Consider the following 9,945-nt stretch of genomic DNA (forward strand, 5'->3'; position numbering starts at 1 on the left):
TTATATTAATAAAATTATAATTGGTTATATAAATTGTTTTTTGTTATTGTTTTGCTCAATTTCTCGCTGGATATACTAAAATTATGGATACTATAATTACAAGTAAGTGTTCACAAGATTTAGGCGATTAATTTAATTTCATTGATTTCAAATATAATTTTTGAAATGATTGGCCTAAATGTCGCAAACAAATAGTTTCTAAACCAAGTTTGTACAAATAGCATAATTCATCCGGAAAGAGAAATTCAAATACATTTTCAACCATCTTCTCCAAATTGAATTGATGCTCGGCCGAATCACTTCACTTTCACCATCGTCAACCCGTCCCTTAATCCTTGCACCTACCAGTTTATCTGCTGAATAGGCTCTTGCCTCATCTAGTTATGTTGGTGCTTGTATTTTTTGTATGTATCAAGTTATAGTTGAATTGAAGTAATGATTTTTGTATTAACTACACTTTTTTAAACATTTTTGAAATACAATGTCTGGGGAAGAAGGAACAATTTCAATTATCTTCTCCATTGTGAAACACTTGGGTGGAGAGACAAAATTAAATCAATTTTCAATCAAAATGTCGGATACAGAATGTGCACATAAACTGTTTAATGAAATGCATTTGAGAAAATAGGTTTCATTAAATGTTATGGTAGCTGGGTTTGTACAAAAATGGGATGGAGAAAATTGGATTGGAGTTATTTGTGAGAATGAAATGTTTGGGGAATTATTTTCCTGGTGAATGTACTTTATCAACTGCTTTATCAAGTGTTGTTAACATTCAAGCCTTGATTTTTCGTTCGCAAATTCATGGTTACCTAAATTCTTCTTTATCGAAATGGATTGTGATCTTGTAATCGGTGAATAATTGTTTTTCCCCAAATGCAAGGTTACAATCCATTTGGTTGATTTCACTAATTAAGGTATTTCATTGTGATCGAAATAGTTGGAAGATTGTGACCTATGTTATTGTTATAAGTCACAATCAAATGTCACCGTAAGTCATAGACACAATATAATACAAATAGTTTTGTTGACAACAAAGTGATAGACCACGTTCACACTTATAACAAATACTCCCTCTATCTCATTTATATAGGCTGGTTTTCTTTTTTATATGGATTAAGAAACCATATTTAATATTATTTAAAAAACAATTTTTGTCAAAAACTTTCCTACTTTAACTTTATTTGTATTTGTATAATTTCAATATTAAATGGAAAAATTGATCATAACTAGACAAATTAAATAAGAGTATATTAGTAAATAAACAAAATAAAACATTTTCAGTAAAAAAACAAAACTATATAATTGGGACAGAAAAAATAAAGAAAGCCAACCTATATAAATAGGACGGAGGGAGTAAGTCGCAAAGTAATAGATCACATTCACAATTAAACATACAAATTGCTATTTCTCCAATGTTAGATGACTTTATTCATATTCTTCAATCGTACATAGAATAATGCTATTCATAGTCTCTGACTACTGTAGTCGTCCTACTTGACATCTCAGGTAAAATATTTTAATAATTTAAAAATAAAATTTTTAGTAATCATTAAAAAAGAAAGAGAATAATAGAATCGGCTTCAATTCATCAATCAGTCAGGACGGTGCCTCTTCTAAAAGACTAAAACCTTCTTGTCCCAAAATTTTCCCTTCATCTTCCTCAGTCTCCGGTATCATCAGCCGATGTTGGTGCCGTCTCCATTCTCCACCAGGTATTTATATTTATCTCTTGCCATCTTCACATTTTTTTTAGTAATTAACAAATCAAAATCAGTTTGATAAAAATGCAGTCGAAGGAAATACATGTATTATGATTAAAATTTGAGAAGATTTGGCTCATTTGTGCCTTCTCCAGATCCAGAAATTGGAAAAATTTCAAATCAGACTTTAAAGTGAAGAGATTCTTTAGCAAATGAGCTTATAGTGATGAGAAAAATTGTTAAAGATGTTTCTCCACATCCGTACATAATTCGTCTTCATGATGTTTGTGAAGACATTAGCTCAATGGTTTAGCTTCTTATCCTTTTAAATTTGACCCTTAGGAGAAATGTCAATACTGGAGTATAAATTATAAGCGACTATGCAAACGAGTGTTTTTCATAAGAAGAACGATCAAAATATTTAGTTGTACTATTTTATCTACAAATGGAAAATTAATTTTTCAAAGAAGCCTTCTTCTCTATATCAAATATTCGAGCATGAGCATTCTAGTGTGATTTAAACCCTCATCTGCCTCCATCATGGTCGTGTCATCTAATCTGTATTTCAAGAAAAAAAAAATTAGTGAAATTTAGTACTCTAAGTATTATGCCCTAGTTCCAATCAACTTTGGACATAAATACTTTTAATATATAATTAATGCGATTTAATGACAGATCTATTATTAATAGACAATAAAATTAAATAATAGAATCCGTAAATTCAAATTTTCGTAATTTATTAATCACAAGGAGTTGTGATTGTAAGATACAAATTATATATGATTGAATCTTAAATGTCCGTGGTCGTAAGTAATAACGAAATACGGATATCGTTATTACGGATAGACCATCACGTATAGCATTTCTTATTTATGAAATAAGTAGTTGATTTCACAAGTTAAAGTGTGGTGACATTTAAATGAACACGTTGATGTTTTGTTATAGAACAAAACATTGGAGACCTACTAAGAGATTCATCATGGATAACTATTTGAGTGTCAGTGGTTAATCTCTAATGTTCGATAGTGAAATTGGTCTTTTGACTTGAAGTTGTCATGGTACCTTATATGAGGATAATCATACTTTGACGGTGTTGGATGTTGCTCTGCCAAGGGTCGCTAATACAGTATCGTTTGAGTATGTCAAGAATTGTATAAATGTTGTGAATGACCAATAGAGGATTCGTTACTCTTAGTTAGTAAGAGATTATGATCCGCGTTTCATTCAGTTAAGTTGATAACGAAATCCTTGATCAAGGTGTACTCATAAGTCGAAAATGAACTTTCGACTTATATTGACTTAATAGTGGAGTGAAAGATATGATCGATAATCGAGATTGACCTACTTTCATATCTCTTAATTGATTGGATCATATTAATGAAGGGATTATAGTTTCACAGTAAACGAACAAGATTGATTTTGTCATACCACGTGACATTTTTCGTCACATGTATTGCCCTGATACATTGCTAGATATCAATCTGGGACGACGAGTGTGAATTTGTGATAAATTAAAAGTGTGTTTTAATTTGTCAATTTTGATCAGATCAAAATAATATTTCACATCGTTAGGTATCGTGATCGGAAATCTGATGGGTCGAATACAAAAGAAATTGGAAGATTGTAATTTGTCAATTAATTAATTTAACAATTGGTGGATAAATTAATTAATTAGGTTGATTATTTATATACCCAAATTAATTAATTGGATTAATCAATTCACGGACCGGTTTAATTAAATGGATTAATTAAATATTGGATCGGGTCAGACCAAGCTCATTCAGGCGTATTTAAATATGATTAGAGTTTTCAAAATCTGTAGAGAATTTTATTATTCTTGCTAGCACAAAAAGAAAATTATAATCCTACAATCTTGTTTTCAGTGTGGATCACCGTTGGAGGGTGGACAATTGGATAGCTGTGGTTGGCAGATCAAGATCGTTGGAGCGCAAGAAAAGCAAAGGAGTTTGCAGACCTAGAAAAAGGTACGATATTTTTCACAATTTCTATCTAAATACAAAAAAATTTCTGGTGAAAATCGAAATCTATTTTAATTTTCTGCTGTATATGTTAAGTAGATTCCCAACAAGTACATCAAGTCATATATAATAATTGAGCTGAGAATTATCCTTACCTTATTCAAGTTACAAGCCACTGCCATCTCCCTGCTACATATATGAATCATAGTGATGTATGGCATGGCCTAATGTTAAAATAAATAAATAAATAAAATAAAAGTAACACATATATAAAATAATCAAATGACAGTACAAAATGAACATTCATCTACCTTGGGAGTTCAATAGACAATTTGGTAAAACTGGCGAGGCCACAGAGTGTAAAGTGGTATGTAATTAAAGTAAGGTACATGTTGCTCGAATTTTGCCACATCATTAACGTGAAAATTAGATCGAATGCTTGTGATTCCTGTTCATAAAGCCAATAAATTGAAAATGAAATTAACAATATCATCATAATAATTTATAATTTTCGACTATAAAAACATTGTTCACTATCACATGGATACATGTACTTTCTTGCAGGGACGGATCTAGGAATTAGATCCAAAATCGGGCTATAAATTTTCAAACCAAGTTGCTACGTGGGAAAAAAAAATTTACACATAAAAATTGATTTTTTACCAAAAAAAATAAAAAAAAAACCTTTAAAAAAAATTTGTTGGACCCGAGACCCCCCCCCCTCCCCCCAAAATCCGTCCCTGCTTTATTGTGTGCTAAACACAACAGGCACTGCCACGTCCTATTCAATTCCTTGAGACGGAATCTAAACTATGATTATAAGAACTTTAGTATGTTTAAATAAATTATAATTCTTATTAAATCTGAATAAGTATCTGTAATCTTGAATTTTTCTGTTGAAATAAGTATCTGTAATCTTGAATTTATTTTATTTTTGCTTTCCTTCTTCGAAACCAACTTTTTTATAGGTGGATGTCCATGTCTTGAAACAACTAAAGGACTACGGAGCCCATTTCCTTAACCAAATATTTAACGAAGTCGCTAGTGACGTTAATTCTTGTCAAAGAACAACTCCTCAACGTTGACTCATTTTTGCCTATTTTATTTTATCGAAATTCATCCATCATGTTGCACAATAATGCATAGTTTTGATTGATCTAAGGGAAGAAGGCAAGTCCGGACAAAGATCCATTAATCGTTGAAGAAGAACCGATGATAAGATTGCGAGCAATGAGGGTTAAAAAAACAATGGGATTACTTGTGCAAGCTACAATGAACGAAACATCGATTTTGACAAGTAAATGAACAAGTTTCGTGTTGAGCTCGGAATAAGAAACACTCTAGATCAAATTGATTCAAGCAATGTGGTTGCATCTGAGGCAACTACGCGACCGCATAATTCAACTTCTGGTCGTGAATTTTCCAAATTTTGCAAAATCTTTTATTTACATTAAAACTCTAATTTTGGATAACTTTTGTAATCTTTATCTTTTCTTCCCTTTTTAACTAGGTTTTATGAGTTTCCTGTAAATAGAACTCATTATTTCATTGTAAAAATTCATTTATTCATTCATACAATAAGAAAGAATTATTTTGTGAGCAATTTTGCTTTCAATTCCTTGTTCTTCATTAAACTAAATTGTGAACTTATCAAGAATTATTTTCTTGTGGCATTCAAATAATCATTGTGAGATTTTTGAATATTGTGATCAATGGGTCAACATATTTTCGGCGATTGTGTTGGTTTCTTAATTCAATATTTTTTGGTCAAACTCTAAATTTTGATTTATTGACTTTCTTGAGTTCGATTCAATCTTTTATGGGTTTCGGAACTACTATTGCTACATAGTTCACATCAGCTGGTATTATAGTTTGGTCTCCAAAAATCAAGGTTATATATTTTTCCTTTTTATTTGAGTCTTCTGTTTTCTTTTCTTATCGTTCTTGTGTTCTTTGCTGTCTTCATCTTTTTGAATTTTTCAATCCAACAAAGGTTTCAAACAATTTCAAAGGTATATGTATACTAATTTAGTGTCCAAAACAATTTCTTTTTGAATCTTTAGGCTTCTTGTTAAAGTCTCTTGCATCAAAAAAATCTGAAGAAAGGGACATTTACCCAAAAAAAGCCCAAAAACTCAAAATTGTCCAATCTGAACCCAAGAACCATTTTCTTGGATTAAATATTACTTTCCATTCAAAGTGTCAAGTTCCTTTGTTTCCATTATTTCTTTCTTGAGTCTTCTAAAATTTCAAATTATCACTCACATCTAAGCTTAAATTTTTCGAGAATAAAACTTGGTTGAGATCGAATTAGTTCTTTGAAGCAATTGGGTGAAAGCATTCAGTGGAAATGGCAAGAGTGGTGAGACTATTAGAGGTAAAAAGCCAATTGGAGTGATACACGAGCATATACGTGTGAGGCAAATACTACTATAGATTTAAGATGTCTGATAGAGATGATTCTACCTCAAGCAAGAATAACAATCAAGTCAACGTGTTAGAAGAGGCGATATGACGGTTCGAGATGTTGTTTGAAGATGTGAGGGAAAGGTTGGATAGGCATGAAGCGTGGATGGAAAGGCAAGACTCATTGCTTGCCAATTTACATAGGAGAGTTCTCAATGCAAGGAAACAGGGTAGACGGAGCCTAGGGTGTAGAATCGTGTAGAATATGAGGCTGGTAGTAATATTGACAAAGGAACATTGAAAGATGCCGAGATAGGAAGAATGATTGATAAAGGAGTTAGACATGAAACGAGGGGTAGAGATTTTGGTGGAGATGGAGTTGACGGAAGTATGGGCAACATCAAAATGACAATTCATTCATTCAAAGGAAGAAATGATTTGGAAGTCTACTTGGAGTGAGAGAAGAAGATCGGATTGATATTTGATTGACAAGACTACTCAGAGGAAAAGAAGGTAAAAATTGTAGTACTTGAATTTACCGATTATGCTACTACTTGATGGGATCAAGTAGTGACAACTAGGAATCGTGGTAGGCCTATTAATACATTGGAAGAATTGAAGGATATGATGAGGAAGAGTTTCGTGCCTAATCATTAGTATAGGGAGTTTCAATAAAAATTGCAAAGCCTCTACTAAGAATCTAGGAGTGTAGAGGATTATCATAAGGAAATCAAAGTGGAATAACAACAAGGGAGATGGAGCTGTTTCGAATGATAGAACTGAACCATCGAAGGGAAAATTGGAAAGTACAAGCAAGGTTACATCCAAAATAGAACCCCAACATTTAGGAGTCAAGACATCAAATGTTTTCGGTGCTTAGGGTCTGGACACGTTGTTTCTCAATGTAAAAAAAAAAGGCAATAATTTTAACCAGAATAATTACACTAAAAAAAACCATGGAAATTTGGGATTTTTGAAGCAAGAACATGAAGGAAATGAAACAAAGAAATGTAAGTGCTGATTTGATCCGAGAATTCGAGATGCAAGAGATGAAAGATTCAGAAATAGTCAAGGAATATTCGGATAGATTTCTTGGCATTGTCATCAAAGTAAGACTCCTTGGTACTGAGTTTTCTAATTATAGAATAGTTCAAAAGATCTTAGTAACAATTCCTAAAAAGTTTGAGGTGAAAATTTCATCTTCGAAAAACTCGAAAAGATCAATCAAGCATCACCTTGGTGGAATTGATGAATGCACTACAAGCACAGGAACAAATGAGGCTTATGAAGCAAAAAAGATATATGGAGGGTGCTTTTCAAGCCAAATCACAGAACAACATTGCTGCAAAAATAGGAAAAATTAGTAGAATAACAACAAATAGCTAAGAGGTTCTGGAAACAACAAAAATAATCAAAGCAACAATGCTCAAGTCTTTCCACCTTGCCCTTATTGCTAACAATAAAAAAAAAAATCAATCATCCACAGAAAAGTGTTAGTCAAGGCCGTATGCAAGATATCAAGTGTGGTTAGTTAGAGCACATGGAAAAGATATGAAAGACTCAAGGGCAACAAGGAGAAGCCAAGGCTGCTGAGGATCAACTTCAAGAGGAGCAGTTGTTTGCGGTATAATGTTTTGCCACCAACAGCTCCATGGAATGCTAGCTTATAGATAGTGGTTGTACAAAAACACTATACTTATGATCGATAGCTCCTCAGAAAGCTTGACAAAGCTACTATTTCTAAAGTCAAAATGGAAATGGAGAACGCATAGCAGTAAAAGGTAAAAGAACAGTGGCAATTGAAGGCCACACAAGTTTTAAATTAATTTATGATGTTTTATATGTTCCCAAAATTAATCAAAACTTTTTGAGTGTTACCCAATTGTTGGAAAGATGCTATAACATTCTATTTAAAGATAAAAACCGCGTGACCAGAGATACAAAAGGCAGAGAGGTGTTCAAAGTTTAAATGAAAGGAAAAAGGTTTGCTTTGGATTTGAAGTGAGATAAGCAAGCGGGAGTGCACAAAGAAGATAGCAATACAGTGCTTTGGCACAAGAGATTGGAACATTTCCATCATTTCAGTTTAATTTTCATGAATAAAAATAATATGGTGAAAGGCCTACTTGAATTAGAGTAGAAACTTCCTATATGTGTTTTCTGTTAGTATGGGAAGCAGACAATGATTCCATTTTAACTAAATAAAGCCTGAAGGGCTACACAGAAGTTGCAATCAATACACACACACGCACACACAGATGTAGGCAGTGGCGGATTTAGTATGTGGCCAGCTAAGGCGGCCGCACTAGTTGGATTCGTCGAGGAGAATTTTTATTTTTTTTATTTTTTTTATTATTATTTTTTATAATAGATAAAAATTTTAGGTTATATAACTAGTAGTTTGGTTAGAGCTTCCTTTTATATATTGTGAGTCTTGGGTTCGATTCCTTCCCCTTTATTTCATTGTGCAAAATTTTTATTTCTACAATATTTACCAAAATTAATTCTCTAAGGAAAGGATTCGAACCTATAACTTCTAGAGTTAGGATAATTGGAAGCTTAACCATCATGGCAATAGTTGAATTTTGAATCTAAATTTAACAAAAATATATATGTTAAGACTTTAAGAGAGGTTTTTTTTTTTTTTTTGTCGTTTTAAATATTTTATGCTTTAATAATTTATAAGATATGACTTATGAGTATTGCGTTTTAATTTATATGTTATTTGAGAATTTGTCTATTGTGAATTGTGATATTAAAAATTAATTTGAGTATCGTGAAATGTGAATATGTGATTCATAAAAATCGAAAATGAGAAAAAATTGGGAAATTTATAATTTGATATTAATTGGTGTTGAGAATTGAAAATTAAAACTTTAATTATATTTTAAAACTAATTTTAATTACGTTTAATCTTTCATTAACGTTTAATTCTCATACTAATTATGAAATAATTTTTTCAACTGAATTTCAATCTAGTTCTTGTAATGATGTATCTAATCTCTCAACTACTTTTAATCAAGCAAAAAATTTGTTAAGCATTGATAACACAAAGAAGTCTTATGTATCATGTAATTTATATTATTTCGGATTGTATGTAAATATAATATGATATAAATATACAATTTTTACGTTTTAGTATATTTACATATAGATCGAAGAATTTTTAATATTATTTAATTTAATATTAATAAACGATATCGCTATACTGTCGTTGACTATCAACAGCCAAGTTGAAGTCCTGAATTCGCCCCTGGATGTAGGAGTTATATTTGAAAACACCATCATTGAATGGCTGTAAGTATTATTTTGCTTTCTTTGATGACCACACAAGAATGTGCTCGATTTATTTTATGAATCTTAAATATGAGGTTGCTGACATCTTCGAGAAGTTTAAAACTTGGGTTATAACTTAACGTGGATGTGAAATGCAGCTGATTAGATCTAATAATAGAATTGAATACAACTTTGAAAAATTTAACAAGTTTTGCGAAGGTATAGGCATTGAACACCAGTTGACCACACCTTACACTTTTCAATATAATGGTGTTATGGAGAGGAAAATAGAACAAATATGGAGATGACTATTTGCTTGCTTCATGATAAATGTCTACCGAAGAAATTTTAGGATAAGGTTATGAACACAATAGTTTTTTTGCTAAACAGATTGCGAACAAAAGCTTTGCAAGTGTTCACGAAAAATATATTTCGATCTAAAACACCGTAAGTGTACAGTTCGTTAACAAATAATAAAATAGATGTTGAGTCAAAGTACTGTCCCACAAGGATTGATTTAGTTAAATTTCTATAATCATGACCTTAATCGAAAGATTCGAAACAATAAAAATGAGAGTGTT

Source organism: Olea europaea, chromosome 20, assembly GCF_002742605.1.
Source record: "Olea europaea var. sylvestris chromosome 20, O_europaea_v1, whole genome shotgun sequence".
Classification (NCBI taxonomy): domain Eukaryota; kingdom Viridiplantae; phylum Streptophyta; class Magnoliopsida; order Lamiales; family Oleaceae; genus Olea; species Olea europaea.